General features: G+C 42.6%; 1 protein-coding gene across 1 annotated transcript in view; it reads right to left on the bottom strand.

The window, feature by feature from the left end:
- Positions 1-5295, bottom strand: part of ASCC3 (activating signal cointegrator 1 complex subunit 3) — a 283374-nt gene extending 278079 nt beyond the window's left edge. Inside the window, exons 1-2 of the mRNA XM_030489984.1 lie at positions 5285-5295; positions 3838-3843 (exon numbers count right to left, since the gene is read on the bottom strand). The gene's annotated coding sequence lies outside the window, so the exon portion shown is untranslated. The remainder of the gene's footprint in view (positions 1-3837; positions 3844-5284) is intronic.
- Between the last annotated feature and the right edge of the window lie 6989 nt (positions 5296-12284).

Below are 12284 nucleotides of genomic sequence, written 5' to 3'. Positions count from 1 at the left end.
ATGATGTCAGGCTCCATCTCTTGTAATAGTCTTTCAGGGCAGGAGGGACGGTATGTAGTGTTGGGTTGTTGCCTGCTGATGATACCGCCAAACTCGTCTGGTCACTGCTGAGCTTGTCTGGTTTCCTCAAAATTCATTCTTTGTTGAGGTGATGATCGGAGGGAAGTCAGGGTCAATTGCTGGCGACCTGAAGATATCTAGCTGGTGGGCTATAAAAGTGTTATAGAGCAGGCAACAGCGTACAATTGAGTTCATTGGCTGTTTTCCCCCAAAATCAAATCCCCTTGAGGTACACATCGGACTTCCCCATCTTCCCGCATTACCCACCAAGTATATCCAGGTCCCTGAGCAAAAGTAACCCCACGAGTGGGTTTGCCTTTACCTGAAGCAGGAATAACCCAGACTGTCTTCCCCAACAAATTCTTTATGTGCACCACAGGAACTTTATCCCCCTCTACAGTACGTAAAAGTTCTGATTGGGCTGGGCCAGCCCTGTTGGCAGATCCCCTACTGTTGACCAACCAGGTGGCTTTTGGTAAATGTGTATCCCAGTGTTTGAAAGTCCCACCACCCATTGCTCTCAGTGTAGTTTTTAACAGCCCATTGTACCGTTTGATTTTCCCAGAGGCTGGTGCATGGTAGGGGATGTGATATACCCACTCAATGCCATGCTCTTTGGCCCAAGTGTCTATGAGGTTGTTCCGGAAATGAGTCCCATTGTCTGACTCAATTCTCTCTGGGGTGCCGTGTCGCCACAAGACTTGTTTCTCAAGGCCCAGGATAGTGTTCCGGGCAGTGGCATGGGACACAGCGTATGTTTCCAGCCATCCAGTGGTTGCTTCCACCATAGTAAGCACATAGCACTTGCCTTGGCGGGTTGGTGGGAGTGTGATATAGTAAATCTGCCAGGCCTCCCCATACTTGTACTTCATGTAGCATATATTCTGACTAAACCTGATTAGAATGGACAATTGACTTCTGATTTACACTCACTCCAAGGGACAGTGCAGCAGCCTCCGATGTGTAATTAGATGAAGCGCATGGAGTCCCCTGAGCGGGAGGAGGTGGGAGCTCCTGGCCAGTCTGCCACTTACCATTACCCAAACCAACAGAGGATGTCACTGAAACAGGAGCTGAAGTCAAAAGGCAAAGGCTGAAAGTGTCCAGCCTCTGAGTGCTATAAATGACCTTGAGATATCTCCTGTGCAGGTCCCTTGACCTTATTCCGTTTTATGGCAAAACCGGCCTTCAGCAGGATTTGGATTATCTTCCTCCCTTTCTCAAAAACTTCTTCTGCTGTATCACCCCACACGATGATGTCATCAATGTATTGCAGGTGTTCTGGAGCTTGCCCCTGTTCCAGTGCAGTCTGGATCAATCCACGGCAGATGGTAGGGCTGTGTTTCCACTCCTGGGGCAGTCGGTTCCAAGTGTACTGGACGCCCCTCCAAGTGAAAGCAAACTGTGGCCTGCATTCTGCTGTCAAAGGGATCGAGAAAAATGCATTGGCAATGTCAGTTGTGGCATACCACTTGGCTGCCTTTGACTCCAGTTCATATTGAAGTTCTAACATGTCCGGTACGGCAGCACTCAATGGTGGTGTGACTTCGTTCAGGCCACGATAGTCTACTGTTAATCTCCACTCTCCATTAGACTTTTGCACTGGCCATATGGGGCTATTAAAGGGTGAGCGGGTCCTGCTGATCACTCCTTGGCTCTCCAGTCTGCGGATCAGCTTATGGATGGGAATCAAGGAGTCTCGGTTGGTGCGATATTGCCGCTGGTGCACTGTTGTGGTCGCAATTGGCACTTGTTGTTCTTCGACCTTCAGCAACCCCACAACAGAAGGATCCTCTGAGAGACCGGGTAAGGTGGACAGCTGCTTAATTTCCTCTGTCTCCAAGGCAGCGATACCAAAAGCCCATCTATACCCTTTTGGGTCTTTGAAGTACCCTCTCCTGAGATAGTCTATGCCAAGGATGTATGGAGCCCCTGGACCAGTTACAATGGGGTGCTTTTGCCACTTCCTCCCAGTCAGGCTGATTTCAGCTTCCAGCATAGTTAATGCTTGGGATCCTCCTGTCACTCCAGAAATATAAATGGGTTTCACCCCTTGATACCTTGATGGCATCAGAGTACACTGTGCACCGGTATCTACTAGAGCCTTATACTTCTGTGGGACTGATGTGCCAGGCCATCTGATCCACACAGCCCAGTAAACCCGATTATCCCTCTCCTCCACCTGGCTGGAGGCAGGGCCCCTCTAATAGTGATCATAAAATTCTCCACTTCTGTCTTGTAGAAAGGGATTAGTATTCCTTATCACAGGAGCTGGAGTAAAATCAGCTCTTCCACTCCATCTGGGAAACTGCTCACCAGAGACTGGAGCAGCAGCTTTCCTGGGAGGATCATCCTTGACCATTGTTCTCCTCTTCAGTTCATGCACCCGTTGCTCCAGAGCTGAAGTAGGTTTTCCATCCCACTTTCTCATGTCTTCTCCGTGATCCCGCAGGTAAAACCATAGGGTGGCCCGTGGCGTGTTCCTCCTATATTTTCTTTCTCGAGCAGTAGGGCGCCTTCTGTTAATAGCTGAGACATGGGTTGGTATGCGTGAGGAGCTGGATAGATCGGATAAATCGTCTCTCAATTGTTTGAACTCCTGGGACAGTTTTCCACAGCTGAAATGATGGAAGGGGTGAGATTGTCTTCGAACTCTCGGAGTTGACGAATCAGGCAATCCACTGTTGGTGATATTCCGTCATTCCAGGTCATTGATGCCAATGTGTGGGCATATGATGATGGTGCACTCCGTGTAAGTTTCCGCCACATGGGTCGTGTACATTCAACTTCATCTGGATCTACGGATGTGTTCCTGGCATCCGGCCTACGATAGATCATCTCTATAATGGCTGATTCCCTCAGGGACTGGATGCCTTTCTCTATCGTGGTCCAGTTGGCTGAGCAATTCGTAATATCGTCTTTGTAGGGAAACCTTTCCTTCACAGCTGCCAGGAGCCGCCTCCAAAGACTGAGGGCTTGCTTCTCTCTTGCAATCACTTTGTCAATTCCTCCTTCCTTAGCAAGTGATCCCAGCTGCTTGGCTTCCCTACCTTCTAGTTCGTGACCGTCGGCCCCATTGTCCCAGCATCGGAGCAACCAGGTGACAATGTGCTCCCCTGGAAGACGGGTGAAATCTTTTCGCATATTCCGCAGTTCGGGTGAGGTCCGGGGTCGAGAAGTGACCTCTTCTTCTTCTTCCTCTTCCTCTGACCCACGTAGTAGTAACTCTTGTTCAGATGCTGTTGCATGTAGTAATGGCATTGGGGGTCTTCATCTTTCTTCACTTCGCGGGTTGCTCTTTGTGCCTCTCGTCTGCTTTTGCTTACAGGGGCAACAGACATCATTGTCACAAACTGGACATTTGGTTTAGCTGCAGTGTTTGTCACTGTGGTTGGAGTGGCTGCAGTGCCTGCCACTAGGATTGGAGTGGTTGCAATGTCTGTTGCTGGGGTTGGTGCAGCTGTTGTGCTTGGGAGTTGAGTAACACCAACAGCTGCATTGTCTGTTGCTGTCGGGGTTTGAGTAGCTACTGTGCTTGTCACTGGGGTTGGTGTGGCTGCAGTGCTTGGAGTAGCCCCATTGTCTGTTGCTGTCAGGGTTTGAGTAGCTGTTGTGCTTGTCACTGGGGTTGGTGTAACTGCTGTATTTGAAGTTGGAGTAGTTGCGTTGTCTGTTGTGGTCAGGGTTTGAGTAGCTGTTGTGCTTGTCACTGGGGTTGATGTAGCTGCTGTACTTGGAGTAGCTGTGTTGTCTGCTGTGGTCAGGGTCTGAGTAGCTGCTGTGCTTGTAGTTGGCATAGCTGCGTTGTCTGTTGCTTTGCCATCAGATCCAGAGACATTTTTTTCCCTTTGAAGGTGCTGGATAGTGTTGAGCAGGGCTCTGTAGGCATAGGCCAAGCCCCAGCACGTTGCCAAGATTTGTCCCTCTCTGGTATAACCAGGACGACAGCACACCTCGTTTAAGTGTTTTACTAGTTTTTCCGGATGTTGCACTTGTTCAGTGGTGAAGTTCCAAAGCACTGGAGGGGCCCACTGGCCTAGGTACTTGCCCATACTATCCCACACACCCTGCCACTCATAACTGTCCAGCCTCAGGGAAAATCTCTTGGTGGTCCTCCTATATCATCGTCTAATCCTAGACCAGATTCGAACCTGATACTGCTGCATTTTTGAGATTAAACGAAATAGGATGTTCCTACGACGGGATGGCCGTGGGTAAAACACACTCTGTATGTTTGCCAACATGCTGATCCCCAGCACAATCAGCAGGCAGGTTTCAAGGGTACTCAAAGGCCATCTAAAACCTTCAGAACTCTCAACTGCTGTTGCAAATAGGCTGGTGGGGGAATGGGGGGTGAAAGAGAATGCTTCCTTCGTAAGTTTACCCCCCGAGGAGAAAAAAAAAAAAAAATGCAATTGCTAAAATATTTCATTATATACCTCCCAATGTATAGAGGTGATGGCCACGCTGGAAGCACAAACCAGACCAGTTTCATGATCAATGAGTCTATTGTATTACAAGTCATTACCATGAAGTACAGTGAAACAAGAACCTTAGCCCAGGCCCCCCAGCCGATAAACGCTAAAACAGCAAATAGTGGCTGTAAGTAAGGTACAACACGCTGAAACTCTGAGATCAAGCGCAACAAGTCTGAGAGCCAAATAATCACCATTGTGACGAGTAGTAACAATGAATGCTTATCACAAATATGATTAAACACACTCTGGTCAGATCTGTCGTTATCTCAACCTTTCGTGCCCCACGTTGGGCGCCAAAAAGAACTGTCGTGGTTTGAGCCCAGCCGGTAACTCAGAACCACACAGCCGCTCGCTCACTCCCCCACTTCCTCCCCGGAGGGATGGGGAGGAGAATCGGAAGAATGTAACTCCCACGGGTTGAGATAAGAGCAGTCCCGCAACTAAGGTATAATACAAACCACTACTGCTACCACCAATGATAATAATGATTAGTGAAATAACAAGGGGAGAGGATACAGTTGCTCACCACCCGCCGACCGATACCGAGCCCGACCCGAGCAGTGATCTGGGCCTTCCGGGTAACTCCCCCCGGTTTATATACTGGGCATGACGTGCTGTGGTATGGAATACCCGTTTGGCTAGTTTGGGTCAGGTGTCCTGTCTCTGCTTCCTCCCGGCTTCCCCTCCTCCCTGGCAAAGCATGAGACTGAGAAAGTCCTTGGTTGGAATAAACATTACTTAGCAACAACTAAAAACATCAGTGTTATCAGCGTTGTTCCCAGGCTGAAAGTTAAAAAACACAGCACTGCACCAGCTACTAAGAAGGAGAAAAATGACTGCTATAGCTGAACCCTGGACAGAGAAAGAAGGGAAATGAGAAAAATACCCCCCTTTATCCTTTTTTTTTGTCCCCCAGATTGATTACTAGTTTCACCTACAGGGCTAACATAAAAATCTTAGTTTAAACTTTGATTCTTCTGGGCAGATTATTTTATTATCTTCATATCATTTTGCCTTACCTCTCATGATCCCAGCTCTCCCAGTTCTTAAGTTATATAACTCTGAAGAGTTGTAGTCAACACAATTTAAATAACAAAAAATTGCTTTTAGAAATGGCTTGAACAATAGAGGAGACTAGAGGCAAGACAAGAGGGAAGCAAATCGCTCTGTGTGTCACTGGAATGTGAAGATTTTGCTTTTCCAATAGAATAAAATTGATGATGTAAGATACAAGACATTAAAAAGAAAGTATTTAAAGATTAAAGCTTCTTGCAAATGTAAAACTAACCTGGGTCATGGGACTATTTACTAAGGAAGCAGAATTTTTATACTTGGGAAAAGTAGTTTGGCCATAGATGAATTAATGCCTGAGTGTAAATGACAAAATGATACAGTTTTATACATACCTTTTTTGTGGTCATCATCAACGCACACACACAAGAGAGATAACAGTGCTGAAAATATTTTCAGTATTTATTTTTTTGGGGGGAAGAGTGAACAATAAAATCAAATATGAGACGAATGATTCATCCAGTTATTTTGAGGAATTTCTATGTATTCCTGCATCTTCCTGGGGTAGCAATGAACTTGCTCAAAAATCAGCAAGGAATGCTACTCCTGTGCTGTTTCTGGCCTGCAGCATTCCTGATGTCTGTCCAGAATACTGACAGGTGACAGGAGACACTGCTTGTTTCTTGATTAGCTTACTTGTAGATTAGGTGCTGGCAGTAGCTGATGAAGTTGATAGTGTCTGCTGCTCAAGATTTATTTAGTCCTAGACAGACTCCTGCATGTTTTAGGATGAGTGATCACTTTTCTGTCAAAGAAGGTGTTGGTCATCTCCATAGTGTGAGGCTCAGCTTTTCATTCTCATATTGCCCTGGAAGATGACTAGGGTCCCAAGGGCTACTGCTGGCAATTTCTGTGATTACCAATTTGAATGAGCTGAATATTTGGAAAGAAGGTAGAATTTCTTATCCCACACTCAGATTGTCCTTATTGGACACTCATAAAGCTGTACTATTAATTTGTTAATCTAAGGATGAGATTTAACAGTGATATGAATATAATTAAAGAACACTGATAGTATTTCACTGAAATGTTCACTGTTTCAGTCTTACTTTCTCATTGTGATGCAGAATTGATCATTATTGCCAGATGGTAATGTGTTCTGGGTATATCAATGTTAATAGGGATAACAGTTTAATAAGAATATGCATACTGAAGATACAGACTATTTTCCAGGAGTATACACTCTCTATCATTTAATTGTTATCAGCCTCTTCGGCAATGTTATGTGACAATATATTGCTTGAAAAGTGATATTAACTTGAAATTATTCATATTGCTAGTAACTTATCTAGTTTTTTGTGCACAGAGTGGGTTTGTGTAAACCTCAGGTTTAAAGACACCAAGTTAGCTCTATATATGATAAGCGTACATTAAAAAACATGTCAGCTCAGTATGAGACTGGTCAGGTCTGAAGTAGTATATATATGTGTTCAGGACACTGCACCTGCTCTCTTTTCAGAAATTAGCTAGGGTACTGACAATTCTTGCATTGCAGTGTGTCCTAAATATGATTGCAGATTTTGATAGAAGCAGCAGCTGAGGACCACCATGTGACTGGTTCTCCACTACATAGGACAATGTGTCCACATGATGCATTTGACATTACAAGCAATCAGCTTAGAGTTAAGAAATGACTTAGGTATGTTCTTGACTGAAGAGTTAGCCAAATCAGTGGTAATGAGTCATTCCATCATTTTATCATTTCATCATGTGGATTTTCATGTTTTCCTTATCAGAAAGAACAGTCAGAGCACTAGCTCTGTGATTTAGCTCTAACTCATTGAATTTGTCTTTCATTGCTGAACTCCACACAGTTTCTGTACTCTCTTCAAGCTAATGGAAAGGAAATCCTCTTTTTCTCAGTATGTAATTTTGATGGATTGTATACGTCACTATAATTACAGAACTTTTGAGCTGCTGGTTTAGATCTAATGGGTGATGAAGCAGCAGATCTGACAAAACACTGACATATTAGGTTGGGTCACATGGGTCACACTGTGGCAGAGTTTTCTGTCTGAACAGAGGAGAACCTTTTCTGGATGTTATTTTGCCGGTCATTGAGACCATGGAGGATGTGTGGTGGAACCAAGAAACTTGGGCTCACGGAAGCCAATTTTACTATCTAAAATTGTAGAATCACCAAATTCCTAAATGTCCTGATTTCCATCACTGTTGTTCTTATGTATAAATCTATATAAACATTCCTAATTTTCCTTTTCCCTTCAAAGAAACAGCTATCTATAGTTGTGTAGTGAAATTGAACCTGTACTACATGGAATAAATGTCTGGAAAAAGGCTATCATTGGATAGCCTTTAAAACGTAGATGTCTACTGGTGGCCATATTCCAGTGAGTCAGTGAAGATATATTCTGGAAAACAATTTTTCCCTTTAGAGGGCAGTCACGTAGTGGCTCATCACATGAATTACACTCTACAGTCTGTATTTTCTCAATACCTATTAATTGTAACAGGGGCTTAGGCAGCTAATGTGCCTTCAGAACATTCAGTGGAGTTTTTAAATTATGAACTGAATATTATCCTGTATGTTGAAGACCTATTATTTTTACTAGTGGTCATCAAAACAGAAAAGCATACTTAACTTATACAATTACTCCTACATAGGTGCTGTGGTTAGCTCTCATACTTTTCTTGAAAAGTAATCCTCTTAAATTTACATTTTTTTCTGAGTATATTTCTCTTCCTGGAAAGGGACCCCAGATTACCTTGTCTCCTGTTTTCAGAAGTTAGATGTCATATTGCTTTACAGATTCCTCATATAAGGAGTATCAGATCCTCAACTTCCACTTTACAGCCTCTGGAAACTCTGAGTGTTCATACATAGATTGTTTCATACTGATAACTTATAGGAGGACTGGGTGGTTTCATGCTGGGGACAGATGCAGTGAACAGCTTCATCCATGTGATTTAAGGCAGTGCTACTGTTAAATCCTTTGCTGAAGGTTTCCCGTAGCAGAGTCTCAGATGTCAGATTCTCAGAAAAATAATCTAGTAATTGAGTGGTAGAGGAATAGGAAGAGCTCAAGCTGGATGCCTCCAGGAAGGGACCCAGAACAAAGAAATCCCTGGGGGTTTGTACCCTTACGTTTGACGCACCCTACTATTGCACGCTGTTCACACACCTTGCATGTGCCTCTTGGTCCAGTGGTGAATTTTGGTCTGGGGTCTCCTGGTCTATCATTGGGTTCTTTCCATGTGGGCTGTAAATTCCTTCTTATCTCTCTGGTTGTTGCTGCTCGATAAGGATGCACCTCATTTATCTTCCAATTTGCATTGGCCTTGAGGCTTTCGTTTACGTAACTAAGCACAGGTTGTTAGGCCTAAGGCTTCAGCAACTTCAGGAACACATGCTAAGCAACTATTCATGCTAAGCAAGACCACCCAGTTAAAAGAACTCAGTTAAAGGATTCAGCTAACTAAACTTAATTCACAAAACTACTTCATTCCATGTTACTGGAAAACATTCTGTTAGTATGTGGGTTACTAGCTATGGGTTGCTAATGTTATTTTTGCCCCTTCCACCTTGACCAACATCAACTATATCTACCTACTTTTCATATACAGTTTTGCCAGAATAATAACTGGGAAGTGCTACAGGATCACTTTGAGAGAATTTAAAATTTTCCAGGTGTTTGAGCCACTTTTGCTGATACCCTACAGCTAAATCTCTAATACCTACAAATATCTCTGTTTATTTTCCTCAGTGATGGAATCAGCTATGTCATTTTCTCCTTCTTGTCTCTCTGCACTGCAGATATGCAATGAGCTGACACACAGTACAGTGTTAGTATTTGCAAAGCTGCCTTAATAGGAAGCTCAGATTCAACTGTAGGCTTGTGGTCTAGTGTGGCACATGCCTGCAGCAGCCATAGAGCCCAGAGGCAGTTCAAATGCGAGCTAAATGTGGAGGCCAGAGGTGCTCACAACTCTATTTAAATCCACAGAAACATTGCAAATGCAAAATTAGGTCTCTGAACAGATGATCACTGGAGATTTCTCTGAGTTTGTTCTTCTAATATTCAAGAGCAAGTAGTTGGTGTAACAAGTATAAAAGCCACTCCCCAAGTCACTTTCGGAATTAATCAGTGCTGTTTCAGTTCAGATAACATTTACTCATTCAAAATTTATATTGCACCTGCCACTTTTATTGGGAATTTAATTTTAGATCAGAGGATTTTATGTTCACATGATTTATGACTGCTTAATTTTTTCCGAAGAACTCATTTCAACAAAAATTATTAATGTAGAGCAGCTGACACTATTCCTCTGAAAATGATGAAATTATCTGTTCAGCATGTGAAACAAATACTCTGCCCACCTTTTTGATTTATTTATATGCTATTTAAATCTTGCTTATTTCAATCCTGTGATGGCAGTCATCTATCTATAAAAAAGTGTTAGCACTGTTTCACTGTAAAGATGTTCTCCATCAGGTCTTTCAATGGAACTTCTTTAATTCTTTTCTCTATAGACTTCTATTCCCATGTAGTTCATGACTCTAATGTAGAAGTTCACTTTGTGTGTTTTTTGCACTTTTCTTTGTCCACGTAATATAATTCTAATTCACTTTGCTTGATCTTGACTTCAGTATATTCGTCTATGCAGAGAGTAGACGTCACAGCTGCTCCTGTCAGTATTTCCTTCTTGCAGGTGATGAGTCAGTGCTGCCCCTGAAGTGCCAAGACATTGGATTTGAGGAAGTCACTGACTAATTGGATAATCATGTAAATAATTGGTGTTTGTTCTATAGCTGAGCCCCCTCCTCCTTCCAAAAGCCAGTTCAGGATTTCCAGAAGCAGGTTTCAGATTTCTCTCTTGTTTTTCAAATCTTAGTAATTTCAATTTAGTTTTGTCTTTATGTCACAGGGAAATAGATCTGTACAGATGGTGAGCAGCTAAAATAAAAATGTTTTGCTGTGACCAATTTCTATGTATGTTGTACACTTAACAGCTACCCTTCAGCAGTTCAGTAACAAGTTTTTCATAGGTATAATAGTTGCTTTGTCCAGTAAACTAGAACTTTTTCAATAAAGAGGATTTGTTTTTTTCCCCCCATTTAGTGAAATTTGTATATTGGAAATACAATGCAAGATTATGGAAAATTCCCGTATTGATTATAGAGTAACTAATTTTGTGTTACCTATTTTGTACTTACACATAAAATATTTCCCCACAATTCAGACCTCTAAAGCACTAGGATAAAAACAAATGTAGTTGTAGATTTGGATATATGATCTTCCAGTCAGTGTAGTCATATTCAAGTTAAAGGGCTTTGTCATCTGCTCATTGTCTACAAAATTTTCTCTCCTGGGATGAAATTTTGTTGGCCTGGTCTACATAATTAACTTTTTGTGGAAAAAGTAGTGAACAAAATAGAAGACAAAAACATACAGTTCTTTAGGAACACAATGCATATTTAGAGAAAATTCTACAGGAAAGTGAATTCCATGGATAAATCCTTAACAGCCAAGACAGGTCTGCACTGAGTGAAATGCATCAATGTGTGGTTGAGGTATTAAACCTATAGGAAGAAAACGTGTTTTGACACCTGAGAGGTTACATCTGAATGCAAATGTCCCACGGGGAAAAATATGGATTATTTTTAGCCTTTCTGACTCCAGTAATTAATTTTGTAATTTGAAAGTTTAATGTAACTTATGTTTAGTTTAGTCTATTTCCCTGTAATATACCCTAAAATGGAGATGCAATAAGAAAAAAATACATTCTTGCAAGAAATTCTCACAAAATCACAGAATGTTTGAGACTGGAAGGAACCTCTGGAGGCTTCTGGTCCAACAGCCCTCATCAAGCAGGGTCATCTAGAACCTATTGCCAGGACCATGTCTAGATGACTTTTGAATGACCAGATGACTCCACCACCTCTCTGGGCAACCTGTGCCAGGGCTTGAAAAACATTTTTCCTGATTTTCAGAGGAACCTCCTGTGTTTCAGTTCCTGCCCATTTTCCTCTGGTCCTGCCACTGGGCACCACTGAAAAAAACCCCTGTCTCTGTCGTCTTTGCACCTTCTCTTCAGGTATATATGTAAGATTCCCCCTGAGCCTTCTCTAACATGAACAGTCCCAGCTCTCTCAGCCTTTCCTCATGTTAGAAATGCTCCACCCCATTCATCATCTTCTTGGCCCTTCAGTGGACCTTCTCCAGTAGCTCTATAGCTCTTAAATATCTATCCATTTCCAACTAGCACTGTATCTATCAAATTTTGTCATTTTAGTCAGGGTATGTTACTTTGTTGTTGCAGAAGGTTACAATGAACTTTTGTATATATTTCCTTTTTTTCACATTTACATCCAGAAAGAAGCACACTCTAACTAGAAAATAATTTTCTGGTGCTCCTTTCTTGATAGTTTTACCATCTTTTTTCTGCTTCTCTGTCATCTTACATACCAGCTTGTGTGTATGTCTGTGTACTGTTATGGTCTGTGTACTGTTATGGTCTGTGTACTGTTATGCTTGAGTACATGGTTTGCCAGCAGATGGGAAGCTGAAACTAATCTTGCACTCTTCTCTCAAATATACCAGTGCAAATACTGAACTAGTATGGACTCTTTGGGACTACAGCAGTTCCCTACTGTTTGTACGTTACATAGTCATTTGTATAAATTCGCATGGACTGTATATTTACCTTATACAGGAT

This window comes from Strigops habroptila, chromosome 6 (assembly GCF_004027225.2).
Source record: "Strigops habroptila isolate Jane chromosome 6, bStrHab1.2.pri, whole genome shotgun sequence".
NCBI classification, from domain to species: Eukaryota; Metazoa; Chordata; class Aves; order Psittaciformes; family Psittacidae; genus Strigops; species Strigops habroptila.
The sequence above is the reverse complement of the archived record's forward strand: the minus strand, read 5'-3'. Positions and strand labels throughout refer to the sequence as shown.